The following is a 12,517-nucleotide window of genomic DNA, read 5'->3' on the forward strand; positions in this document are numbered from 1 at the left end:
GTCGTCTGCAAATTTAACGAGTTTGCTTACTATACCAGAGTCTAAATCATTAATGTAGATTAGGAATAGCAGAGGACCTAATACTGATCCCTGTGGTACTCCACTGGTTACCTCGCTCCATTTTGAGGTTTCTCCTCTAATCAGTACTTTCTGTTTTCTACATGTTAACCACTCCCTAATCCATGTGCATGCATTTCCTTGAATCCCTACTGTGTTCAGTTTGAGAATTAATCTTTTATGTGGGACTTTGTCAAAAGCTTTCTGGAAATCTAAATAAACCATGTCGTATGTTTTGCAATTATCCATTTTCAATGTTGCATCCTCAAAAAAGTCAAGTGGGTTTATTAGACATGATCTCCCTTTCCTAAAACCATGCTGCCTGTCTCCCAGGATATTGTTACCATATAGGTAATTTTCCATTTTGGATCTTATTATAGATCCATAAGTTTACATATAATAGAAGTCAGGCTTATTGGTCTGTAGTTACCTGGTTCGGTTTTGTCTCCCTTTTTGTGGATCGGTATTACGTTTGCTATTTTCCAGTCTGTCGGTACAACCCCTGTGTCAAGAGACTGTTGCATGATCTTGGTTAGCGGTCTGTAAATAACTTTTCATTTCTTTGAGTACTATTGGTTGTGCTTCGTAGAAAATGATGTTGTTGGAGTTGGGGTATAGCTCAGTGGTAGAGCATTTGCCTGCAGATCAAGAGATCCCAGGTTCAAATCCGAATACCCCCATTTTTATTTAAATTAAAATACAATTTGCATTATATAATTTTTGATTTCAGCTGCAAAGGTACAAACAAGTAACAAATAGTGTTTTAAAGACAGCAACAAGGTACGGACGGGGATTGAACCCGTGATCTTCGGTTTACGAGACCGACGCCTTACCACTTGGCCACCGCACCCTTCATGACTGCAAATGAAATGGGAAGCTTGGACTCTATTGAGAAGGCTGCCCGGAAAGGCAATCTGCCTGGAAACCAACCTTACAGTTAACAGCTGAATGCCAAGGATGGGCAAAATAGTCTCGGAAACTCTTTAAATAGAAAACATTGGTCTCCATATTTATTTAAAATACAAATAGAAAATAGGTTGCCAGACATGTATTTTAAATAGAAATGAGTAAATACTTATTTTGCAAATAGTATTTTTTTAAAACACTTGACACCATCATCTACCGGCTGTAGTATACACCCATTTTTTATTTATTGTTTTCATAATAATGAACTGAAAGTTTCAGTACTGCCTCAGTCCACAAGCCTGTCAGTAACCGTATTTTGATCCAAAAGAACTGGTACTTCTATAGCAATAATTACAATAGTTTTAGGCTGTCTTTGAAAATGAATTAATCTGGAGTTAAGAATCGTACATCTTTTACCAGAAACATTTTGTTTTACATTAAATGGATTTCATATTAGAGTGAAGCTATGGTCGCATTGCTGAGTAAGGAATGACCATAAAACAAGGCACATGCTAATTCTGAGGACACACTCGTTTTAGGTGTTAACCCTATTATTTACAGCAGCAGCGATGCAATTTTAAAGCTTTTCACCATTTTTCAACTTTTTAAAAAAATTAATACAAAAATGCAGTTTATGCTCAATTTGTAATAAAGCAGTACTTGTTATATGATCCTGACAGTAATCGTAATATAATCAGAGCCTTCTGAGGACACAGACGCCGTTACCCACAGTGACTTACAATCGTAAACAAAAATACATTTCAAGAATCACAGTTCAAGTATTCATACATATAAGAGCAAGAGAAAATACAATAACTTCAGTTCTAAAAAGTACAAGTATATGACAAAATACGATTCAGTAATCAGAGCAGATAACAGTGTCAGTGATAGTTACATCAGGATATGATTAAATGCAAAATACTACAGATTGAATAACACTTGTGGCAGATTACAGTACAGTAAATGCAGTAGAATAAGGAGCAGATAAGAGCAAGTAAAGCACATTAAGGAAGAGTGATAAAGTGTCCACAGGGAAAATAGGAGTTCTACAGGTGATGTCTGAAGAGGGGAGTCTTGAGGTATAGAAGTACCAGTTCTTTTGGATCAAAATACGGTTACTGACAGGCTTGTGGACTGAGGCAGTACTGAAACTTTCAGTTCATTATTATGAAAACAATAAATAAAAAATGGGTGTATACTACAGCCGGTAGATGGTGTCAAGTGTTTTAAAAAAATACTATTTGCAAAATAAGTATTTACTCATTTCTATTTAAAATACATGTCTGGCAACCTATTTTCTATTTCAAATAAATATGGAGACCAATGTTTTCTATTTAAAGAGTTTCCGAGACTATTTTGCCCATCCTTGGCATTCAGCTGTTAACTGTAAGGTTGGTTTCCAGGCAGATTGTCTTTCCGGGCAGCCTTCTCAATAGAGTCCAAGCTTCCGATTTCATTTGCAGTCATGAAGGGTGCGGTGGCCAAGTGGTAAGGCGTCGGTCTCGTAAACCGAAGATCACGGGTTCAATCCCCGTCCGTACCTTGTTGCTGTCTTTAAAACACTATTTGTTACTTGTTTGTACATTTGCAGTTGAAATGAAAAATTTAATAAAACAAGGCACATGCTAATTCTGAGGACACACTTGTTTTAGGTGTTAACTCTATTATTTGCAGCAGCAGCGATGCGATTTTAAAGCTTTTCACCATTTTTCAACTTTTTTTTAATTAATACAAAAATGCAGTTTCTGCTCAATTTGTAATAAAGCAGTACTTGTTATATGATCCTGACACTAATCGTAATATTCAATTCAATTCAATTCAATTCAATAAGCTTTATTGGCATGACAGGAATAAACAAGTTTTGCCAAAGCAGAATAACCCTGCAAGCAGACAGGTTCAGTGTATAAACAGACACAATGCAAAGACAATTTTCAGTGCAGGTTCATTTGTTTCTCTTAGACTGTGGCAGGCAGTCACATATTCAGCAGCTAGTGCACATGTTATCCCCACCTCTCCTAAAAATATTTGTAGTTTTTCAGTTTCTGAGAGGTGTGTGAAGTCACTGATGTGCCTCGTGAATTTGGGTATGAATGTGTCCCTGAGCAGCTTGTATTTGGGGCAGTGCAGTAGGAAGTGAGCTCTGTCTCTCTGTGGTGTAACTCACAGCGCTCACACAGTCTCCTCTCTCTGGGTCTCCACGTGGCTCTGTGTTGACCCTTTTCCATTGCTAATGTGTGCTCGCTCAATCTGTATTTGGTCAGTAGTTGTTTTTGTTTTTGGTCTTTAACTCTGACCAGATATTCTGCCAGGGCGTCTAGTCTGTTTAAACTCTGCTAGCACTCTAATTTATGCTGTGATTTTACTCGGCTCTCCCAGTGTATCAGGTATTTGTTTTTCAGGGTGGTGGTTATTTTAGATATCATTGGGGCCTGATTAGAGCAGCTCTTCTGAGGCTCTGTGATGCTGATCTGGTTCTCCTCACAGAGCTTCTCCATCATGTAGTTGATGGTCTTTTTATTTGGGTAGCTCTCCTGGCTCTTCAGGGCCTTGAACTGGTAGGAGTCGGGGTTGCTTTGGTTCAGGTGGCTCCAGTACCTCAAAGCTCTTTTGTACAGTGAGCAGTAAGGGAAGACGTCCTAGCTCAGCTCTACAAGCATTGCTGGGAGCATTTCTGTGCAACTGCAAGATGTTTTTGCAGAATTCTAAATGTAAGATTTCTGTTGGACTTTTGTCCCAATTACTATATTCACAATTTAGAGTGGGACCCCAAACTTCACTGCCATACAAAAGGATTGGTTGTATAACTTGGTCAAAGAGTTTGAGCCAGACGGTGATTGATGGCTTTAGGTTATACAGCCGTTTCTTTATTGCATGAATGGCTCTGCTGGCTTTTTGTCTCAGACAGCTGGGTTAAAGCTCCCTGATGCACTGATCATTAGTCCCAGGTAGGTGTAATTTGTTGTGTGCTCTAATGTTTTGCCAGCAAGGGTGAACTGGGATTTATTTCCCTGTATCCTGGCTTTCTTTTGGAAAATCATAATTTTTGTTTTGTTCATATTTCTGTTTAAAGCCCATGTTTCACAATACTGCTCCAGCAGGTTCAAACTCTGCTGCAGCCCGTGCTCTGTGGGAGATAACAGAACCAGATCGTCAGCATAGAGCAAGCATTTAATCTGATTGTCATCCAGAGTTACTCCTGGGACAGAGGACTGCTCCAGCACTGTAGCCAACTCATCCACATAGATGTTAAAGAGAGTTGGGCTCAGGTTACACCCTTGTCTCACTCCCCTGCCCTGTGTGAAAAACTCTGTCCTTTTGTTCTTAATTTTGACACTGCTTTTATTTCCTGAGTACATTGATTTAATAATATCATACACCTTGCCCCCTATGCCACTTTGGAGGAGTCTGAAGAAGAGACCAGGGTGCCAGATTGAGTCAAAGGCTTTTTTAAAGTCAATGAAACAAGCAAACACTTTTCCTTTGCTGGTCTGATTGACGTGCTTGTTAATGATGGCCTGCAGGGTGTAAATGTGGTCTGTAGGGCGGTGCTTTGGTAAGAAGCCTATCTGGCTTTTACTCAGCACGCTGTGTTCTGTCAGAAAGTTCAGTATTCGGGTGTTAATAATACTGCAGAATACTTTCCCTAAGCTACTGTTTACACAGATACCCCTATAATTATTCGGGTCTAATCTGTCTCCATGTTTATAAATTGGTGTGATGAGCCCTTTGTTCCAGATCTCTGGGAAGCAGCCTGTTCTCAGGATGATGTTAAACAGTTTCACCAGGGCCTCTTTCAGATGAGTGTTGCTGTATTTTAACATCTCATTGCTGATGCTGTCGAGGCCACAGGCTTTCCTGGCTGAGAGGGACTTCAGTTTGTCTGTCACCTCCTTCAGGGTGATCGGGGCATCTAGAGGTGACTGATTATCTTTAATAATTCTTTCCAGGTTTGCTCATTTATCAAGTAATCCATTTTGATTTAGAGTTAGATTATTTTTTGGGATTGGTTTGTAAAGTTTTTCAAAATATTCTTTCCAAATATTTCCATTAAGGATTGCCAATTCCTTGTTACTATTACTGGAGTTCAGATTCTTCCAGTTTGACCAGAATGAATTATTATCAATTGATTGTTCAACCTGTAATAATTGTTTGCTCACGTAGGCTTGTTTTTTCTTTTTAAGTGTGTGTTTGTAGTGTTTTAAAGTTTGACAGTAATTGAGTCTTAATTCTTTATTTTGTTGATCTCTATGTTTCAGATTAGATAGTTCTCTTAATTTGTTCCTCGTTGCTTTACATTCCCTGTCAAACCATTTTTCTGTAGGTTTTGTTTTCTGGATCTTAATAATTGCGTTTGTTTTCCTTATTTCTGATTTGTCTGCTGCTATTAGTAACATTTTGCTGAAGTCTCTCACAGCCAGATTGACTCCATTTGCATCAGTCTGATAGCTTTTATGTAAGAAATGGTTTAACATGTGTTTGATTTCGTCACTGTTGATGATTTCCTGGTATTGTAAATGGCTGGTTTGTTTCCATTTATAGGTGGGTGGGAGTTTGTATAGATGTGTGTGTGTGTTTACACCAATGTTGGGCTGTGCTGACCTTTTTAGATACAGCACTGTCTGGCTGTGGTCTGACAGGGTGGACTGTGGTCTGACTATGAAGCTGTTAATGAGCTGGGGGTCCATGTCAGTGATGAAATAGTCCACCACACTGCAGCCCCGAGAAGAGCTGAAGGTGAACCTTCCTAGAGAGTCTCCTCTAGTCCGGCCATTTACAATGTACATTCCTACACTTCTGCACATCTGCAGCAGCTGTTTCCCATTCTTATTGACCACACTATCATAGCTGTTTCTGTTTAGTGTGATAGAGTCTTGGTACAAAGGAGAATTTCCAAAGATGTACTTATTTCCCTCTATTGTTATAAAATCATTTTCTCTGCCCGTTCTGGAGTTCAAGTCTCCACAGAGCAGCACATTACCCAGTGTCTGGAAGTGCAGCACCTCTGACTCCAGATTGTGGAAAACCTCCTCATTATAATAAGGGGAGTCGGAAGGCGGGATGTATGCCGCACACAGGTAGAGATCTCTGTGCATTTGGAAAATGCTTCCTTTCACCTTTAACCATAAATGTGAAACTCCTCTTTTTACCGGGCTGATGGAATGAGAAATTTCCCCTTTATACCATACAATTATGCCGCCTGACTCTCTGCCATGCTTGATTTTCGTACTCTTTAGGGAGGGCACTTTGAGCTCCCCATACCCCACGGGACATTGACTAGACACATCTGCACTGAGCCATGTTTCACAAAGAATAATTACATCCATGTCTTTTAAACTATTTACAAAATCAGGGACTGAACTCTTCATTCCAAACACTGAAGAGCACAAGCCCTGAACATTCCAGCTGCTGATTTTGAACGAGATCGTTGCTACTGATAGAACTGTTTATGGTGAAATAAGTTGTGAACACAATTGTTTATGAACCGTTCTAAAGAGTTCTATTATTGTTGTTTGTTTTTATTATTATTACTACTGTTTTTTCTGAGAAGTGTAAATATATACTCTCCAGAGGTTTTCTGATCTTGATATTCAAAGGTTAACGTCAGAAGATGACTGGGAGTTGATGTATTCACACTTGTACATGCTCATACACACACCTTATAGACACATTAGCTAGTCCATTGCTCACCCTTGTTGCAGACTATGCTGTCAGTAATCTGGAGCAGATCATGTGAAGGAGTTGCTTGATGTCACTCAGTTCAGATGTCGTTGAGTCCGCTGGACCTGAAGCTGCTGCTGCTGCGTAGCTCTTCTGGTGGTATCTGGGGGCGGCGCTGGGACTGTTCCTGAGGATTGGAGGTGGGGGGGTCTGGGGGGCCGGGGGGGTGCTGCTCCTGGTGAATCCATGTGCAGACGGTGTGGGTTCTTGGGAGCCTCTCCTTCCGAGCGCTCTGTATCTCTTTGTGTGGCGGGCTAGCATTGGCTCTCTGCTGGTCCTGGCTGGGTCTCGGCCGAGGGTGACGTCCTTGATGGTTTTTGCAAAGATTTTCATCCCTTGTTGGTTGAGGTGGACTTCGTCATACAGGTGTCTGTGCTGGAGGGCGTGGTGATGAGCTACGTGCACACTGGGGAGGCGAGCACAGCTGTTTGAGATCTTCCTGTTAATCTCATCAATACTGTGCTCTGGCACATCTTTTCTCAGCAGCAATGTGGAGAGAATGATTTTGGCCGCAGGGAATCGCTGTGTGGCCAGTTTGACCAGTTGTTCCAGTGATTTGGGCAGATCTTCTGAATGCTGCGGCAGATCATTTGTCCCAGTGTGGATTATGATGTATTTTGGGGCTACAAACTGTGGCTTTGCTATAATCTGAAATGCTCTCTCTGTATTGGGGCATCTGATTTTAGTGATTCGCTTTCCCGGAAACAGCCGCCTTTCGTCAAGGTAGCGCCCGTTGGAGTCTATGAGAATCACCACGTCAGGCTGGGGGTGTTTGTTGCTGGTTTGGGGGTTTGAAGGTTGAGTCTGTTCTTCAGGGGATGGGGTTGGTGCCTCGTGCTCTGCATTGTCTATGTCTGTGTTGGTGTTGGTTGTTGTGTTTCTTCTCTGCTGTTGTGTGGAGTTCACAGAGCTGTTGAGAACGTCCCCTTCTGAGGGTTGGGATTGCGACTTTCCCTTTTGTGTCTCTACAGCAGCCAATGCTGTCTCTGCCTTTTCAATCTGAGGCTGAATCTGATTCTCACTCCTGGTTGGCGCTGTCGTGCTGCGTATATCTGTTTGTGCCAGCTTTTCTTTCAGACTCTGCAGTTCTCTGTGGAGGCTCCTTGTCTCACTGATCTGTGCCTTCTTCTGGAGCTCCTCTCTGACCTTCTTCATGTCGCTCTTCAGACGATCGTTCTCTAACTGCAGCTCACTCGCTTGTGCTTTCAGTTCAGCCAACACTACTTTATGTTCATTTTTTATTTTATTGATTTCGTCTTTTAGCTGTTCTATACTTTCTCCTTGATTTAGTTTGGCTGTGACTGATTCTCTGAATTCAGTAAACTCCCTCTCCAGGTCTGACAGGCAGTCTTTGATGGCTTTCACAGGGCTGAGCATCTTTGGTGACAGACTGGGGGTGAGCTGGGCAGTGTTCCTGGCAGACTCTGTGCTGGGTGTGGCGTCTGCAGCACTACAGTCCGCACCCTGTCTGCCCTGCTGTGTGCAGTCAGTGCGCAGCTTCTCCTTGTCAGCCTGTTGCTTCACTGTCAGGAAAGACTGTTCAAAAGTGTCTAGGCTCGCCTCGCAGCCTTGTATCAGCACAGTGCCATTGTGATAGATATTGCATGTAAACACAGTGATGTCAGGGTCTGTGTCTTCGGTTATCACTAATTGTCTGCCATTGCAGATGCCTTTTCTTTTAAAGTGTCTGAATGTGTTACACAGAGCATTGAACCAGGCGGCTGGCTGCTCTGTGAAGAACACCAGGTTTGTTTTGGTCCTGGTCTCTCCAGATAGGGAGAAGTCTGCCATTAGTGTCTCTGGTCTGTCTTTTAAAAGAGCATTTTTAAAGGTCTTCCTAGCCTGTCCAGCTGGGTATCGTATTTCAAAGCTCTCTGGACCCAGCTGTTCCAGTGGCAGTTGGTTTGGAATCTTCGATGTCACAGTTTCTGCACCCGGTCTGCAGGGATCGGGGGTTTCCCTCCTTTTCAAACTGCCATCTTCCATCTCAGGCTTCATTCTTATACAAGATGTATTTGTTGTGTTTTTATTTTTTTTAGTATTTAATAAATTTTAAAGTCAGTTTCCTTGACCCTTACTGTAGAGTAGCTGTAGAAAGCAGGCTTACCTCAGCCACCGGCAGACAGCTATCCTCCTGCTTTAGTATTTCATTGGGTGCTGATTTGTTTTCTTTCTCCTGTACACGGCACTCTTTTCCTTCTGTTGTCTTATTTGTGTTTCTTCTCTGCTGTTGTGTGGGGTTCACAGAGCTGTTGAGAACGTCCCCTTCTGAGGGTTGGGATTGCGACTTTCCCTTTTGTGTCTCTACAGCAGCCAATGCTGTCTCTGCCTTTTCAATCTGAGGCTGAATCTGACTCTCACTCCTGGTTGGCGCTGTCGTGCTGCGTATATCTGTTTCTATCACTCCCCTCTTTCTCTCTCGTTCCCCTCTTTCTCTCTCGTTCCTCTCTCTCACTTCCCTCTTTCTCTCTCGTTCCCCTCTTTCTCTCTCGTTCCCCTCTTTCTCTCTCGTTCCTCTCTCTCTCACTTCCCTCTTTCTCTCTCGTTCCCCTCTTTCTCTCTCGTTCCCCTCTTTCTCTCTCGTTCCTCTCTTTCTCTCTCGTTCCCCTCTTTCTCTCTCGTTCCCCTCTTTCTCTCTCGTTCCCCTCTTTCTCTCTCGTTCCCCTCTTTCTCTCTCACTTCCCTCTTTCTCTCTCGTTCCCCTCTTTCTCTCTCGTTCCCCTCTTTCTCTCTCGTTCCCCTCTTTCTCTCTCGTTCCCCTCTTTCTCTCTCGTTCCCCTCTTTCTCTCTCGTTCCTCTCTTTCTCTCTCGTTCCCCTCTTTCTCGATCCCCTCTTTCTCGATCACTCCTCTCTTTCTCGATCACTCCTCTCTTTCTCTCTCGTTCCCCTCTTTCTCTCTCGTTCCCCTCTTTCTCTCTCGTTCCCCTCTTTCTCTCTCGTTCCTCTCTTTCTCTCTCGTTACCCTCTTTCTCTCTCGTTCCCCTCTTTCTCTCTCGTTCCCTTCTTTTTCTATCACTCCCCTCTTTCTCTATCACTCGCCTCTTTCTCTCTCATTCCCTTCTTTTTCTATCACTCCCCTCTTTCTCTCTCGTTCCTCTCTTTCTCTCTCGTTCCCCTCTTTCTCTCTCGTTCTTCTCTCTCTCTCGTTCCCCTCTTTCTCTCTCGTTCCCCTCTTTCTCTCTCGTTCCCTTCTTTTTCTATCACTCCCCTCTTTCTCTATCACTCGCCTCTTTCTCTCTCATTCCCTTCTTTTTCTATCACTCCCCTCTTTCTCTCTCGTTCCTCTCTTTCTCTCTCGTTCCCCTCTTTCTCTCTCGTTCCCTTCTTTTTCTATCACTCCCCTCTTTCTCTATCACTCGCCTCTTTCTCTCTCATTCCCTTCTTTTTCTATCACTCCCCTCTTTCTCTCTCGTTCCTCTCTTTCTCTCTCGTTCCCCTCTTTCTCTCTCGTTCTCTCTCTCTCGTTCCCCTCTTTCTCTCTCGTTCCCCTCTTTCTCTCTCGTTCCTCTCTCTCTCACTTCCCTCTTTCTCTCTCGTTCCCCTCTTTCTCTCTCGTTCCTCTCTTTCTCTCTCGTTCCCCTCTTTCTCTCTCGTTCCCCTCTTTCTCTCTCGTTCCCCTCTTTCTCTCTCGTTCCCCTCTTTCTCTCTCGTTCCTCTCTTTCTCTCTCGTTACCCTCTTTCTCTCTCGTTCCCCTCTTTCTCTCTCGTTCCCTTCTTTTTCTATCACTCCCCTCTTTCTCTATCACTCGCCTCTTTCTCTCTCATTCCCTTCTTTTTCTATCACTCCCCTCTTTCTCTCTTGTTCCTCTCTTTCTCTCTCGTTCCCCTCTTTCTCTCTCGTTCTTCTCTCTCTCTCGTTCCCCTCTTTCTCTCTCGTTCCCCTCTTTCTCTCTCGTTCCCTTCTTTTTCTATCACTCCCCTCTTTCTCTATCACTCGCCTCTTTCTCTCTCATTCCCTTCTTTTTCTATCACTCCCCTCTTTCTCTCTCGTTCCTCTCTTTCTCTCTCGTTCCCCTCTTTCTCTCTCGTTCTTCTCTCTCTCTCGTTCCCCTCTTTCTCTCTCGTTCCCCTCTTTCTCTCTCGTTCCCTTCTTTTTCTATCACTCCCCTCTTTCTCTATCACTCGCCTCTTTCTCTCTCATTCCCTTCTTTTTCTATCACTCCCCTCTTTCTCTCTCGTTCCTCTCTTTCTCTCTCGTTCCCCTCTTTCTCTCTCGTTCCTCTCTTTCTCTCTCGTTACCCTCTTTCTCTCTCATTCCCCTCTTTCTCTCTCGTTCCCCTCTTTCTCTCTCGTTCCCCTCTTTCTCTCTCGTTCCCCTCTTTCTCTCTCGTTCCTCTCTTTCTCTCTCGTTACCCTCTTTCTCTCTCGTTCCCCTCTTTCTCTCTCGTTCCCTTCTTTTTCTATCACTCCCCTCTTTCTCTATCACTCGCCTCTTTCTCTCTCGTTCCCCTCTTTCTCTCTCGTTCTTCTCTCTCTCGTTCCCCTCTTTCTCTATCACTCGCCTCTTTCTCTCTTGTTCCCCTCTTTCTCTCTCGTTCCTCTCTTTCTCTCTCGTTACCCTCTTTCTCTCTCGTTCCCCTCTTTCTCTCTCATTCCCTTCTTTTTCTATCACTCCCCTCTTTCTCTCTCGTTCCTCTCTTTCTCTCTCGTTCCCCTCTTTCTCTCTCGTTCTTCTCTCTCTCGTTCCCCTCTTTCTCTCTCGTTCCCCTCTTTCTCTCTCGTTCCCTTCTTTTTCTATCACTCCCCTCTTTCTCTATCACTCGCCTCTTTCTCTCTCATTCCCTTCATTCCTCTCTTTCTCTCTCGTTCTCCTCTTTCTCTATCACCCTCCTCTTTCTCTCTCGTTCCCCTCTTTCTCTCTTGTTCCTCTCTTTCTCTCTCGTTCCCCTCTTTCTCTCTCATTCCTCTTTCTCTCTCGTTCCCCTCTTTCTCTATCACCCTCCTCTTTCTCTCTCGTTCCCCTCTTATTCTCTCGCTCCTCTCTTTCTCTCTCGTTCCCCTCTTTCACTCGTTCCCCTCTTTCTCTCTCGTTCCCCTCTTTCTCTCTTGTTCCCCTCTTTCTCTCTCGTTCCTCTCTTTCTCTCTCGTTACCCTCTTTCTCTCTCGTTCCCCTCTTTCTCTCTCGTTCCCTTCTTTTTCTATCACTCCCCTCTTTCTCTATCACTCGCCTCTTTCTCTCTCATTCCCTTATTTTTCTATCACTCCCCTCTATCTCTCTCGTTCCTCTCTTTCTCTCTCGTTTCCCTCTTTCTCTCTCGTTCTTCTCTCTCTCTCGTTCCCCTCTTTCTCTCTCGTTCCCCTCTTTCTCTCTCGTTCCCTTCTTTTTCTATCACTCCCCTCTTTCTCTATCACTCGCCTCTTTCTCTCTCATTCCCTTCTTTTTCTATCACTCCCCTCTTTCTCTCTCGTTCCTCTCTTTCTCTCTCGTTCCCCTCTTTCTCTCTCGTTCCCCTCTTTCTCTCTCGTTCCCCTCTCTCTCTCGTTCCCTTCTTTTTCTATCACTCCCCTCTTTCTCTATCACTCGCCTCTTTCTCTCTCATTCCCTTCATTCCTCTCTTTCTCTCTCGTTCTCCTCTTTCTCTATCACCCTCCTCTTTCTCTCTCGTTCCCCTCTTTCTCTCTTGTTCCTCTCTTTCTCTCTCGTTCCCCTCTTTCTCTCTCATTCCTCTTTCTCTCTCGTTCCCCTCTTTCTCTATCACCCTCCTCTTTCTCTCTCGTTCCCCTCTTATTCTCTCGCTCCTCTCTTTCTCTCTCGTTCCCCTCTTTCACTCTCATTCCCCTCTTTCTCTCTCGTTCCCCTCTTTCTCTCTCGTTCCTCTTTCTCTATCACTCCCC

The 12,517-nt window shown here is 43.7% G+C and overlaps 2 non-coding genes across 2 annotated transcripts; one reads left to right on the forward strand and one right to left on the reverse strand.

Moving 5' to 3' along the window:
- Positions 1 to 835: 835 nt before the first annotated feature.
- Positions 836 to 907, reverse strand: trnat-cgu (transfer RNA threonine (anticodon CGU)). Its single transcript has one exon. It is a non-coding gene; the product is annotated as a tRNA-Thr (tRNA).
- A 1,527-nt stretch (positions 908 to 2,434) lies between these two features.
- Positions 2,435 to 2,506, forward strand: trnat-cgu (transfer RNA threonine (anticodon CGU)). The gene has a single exon. It is a non-coding gene; the product is annotated as a tRNA-Thr (tRNA).
- The last annotated feature ends 10,011 nt before the right edge of the window (positions 2,507 to 12,517 follow it).

Source organism: Acipenser ruthenus, chromosome 42 (genome assembly GCF_902713425.1).
Source record: "Acipenser ruthenus chromosome 42, fAciRut3.2 maternal haplotype, whole genome shotgun sequence".
NCBI lineage: Eukaryota > Metazoa > Chordata > Actinopteri > Acipenseriformes > Acipenseridae > Acipenser > Acipenser ruthenus.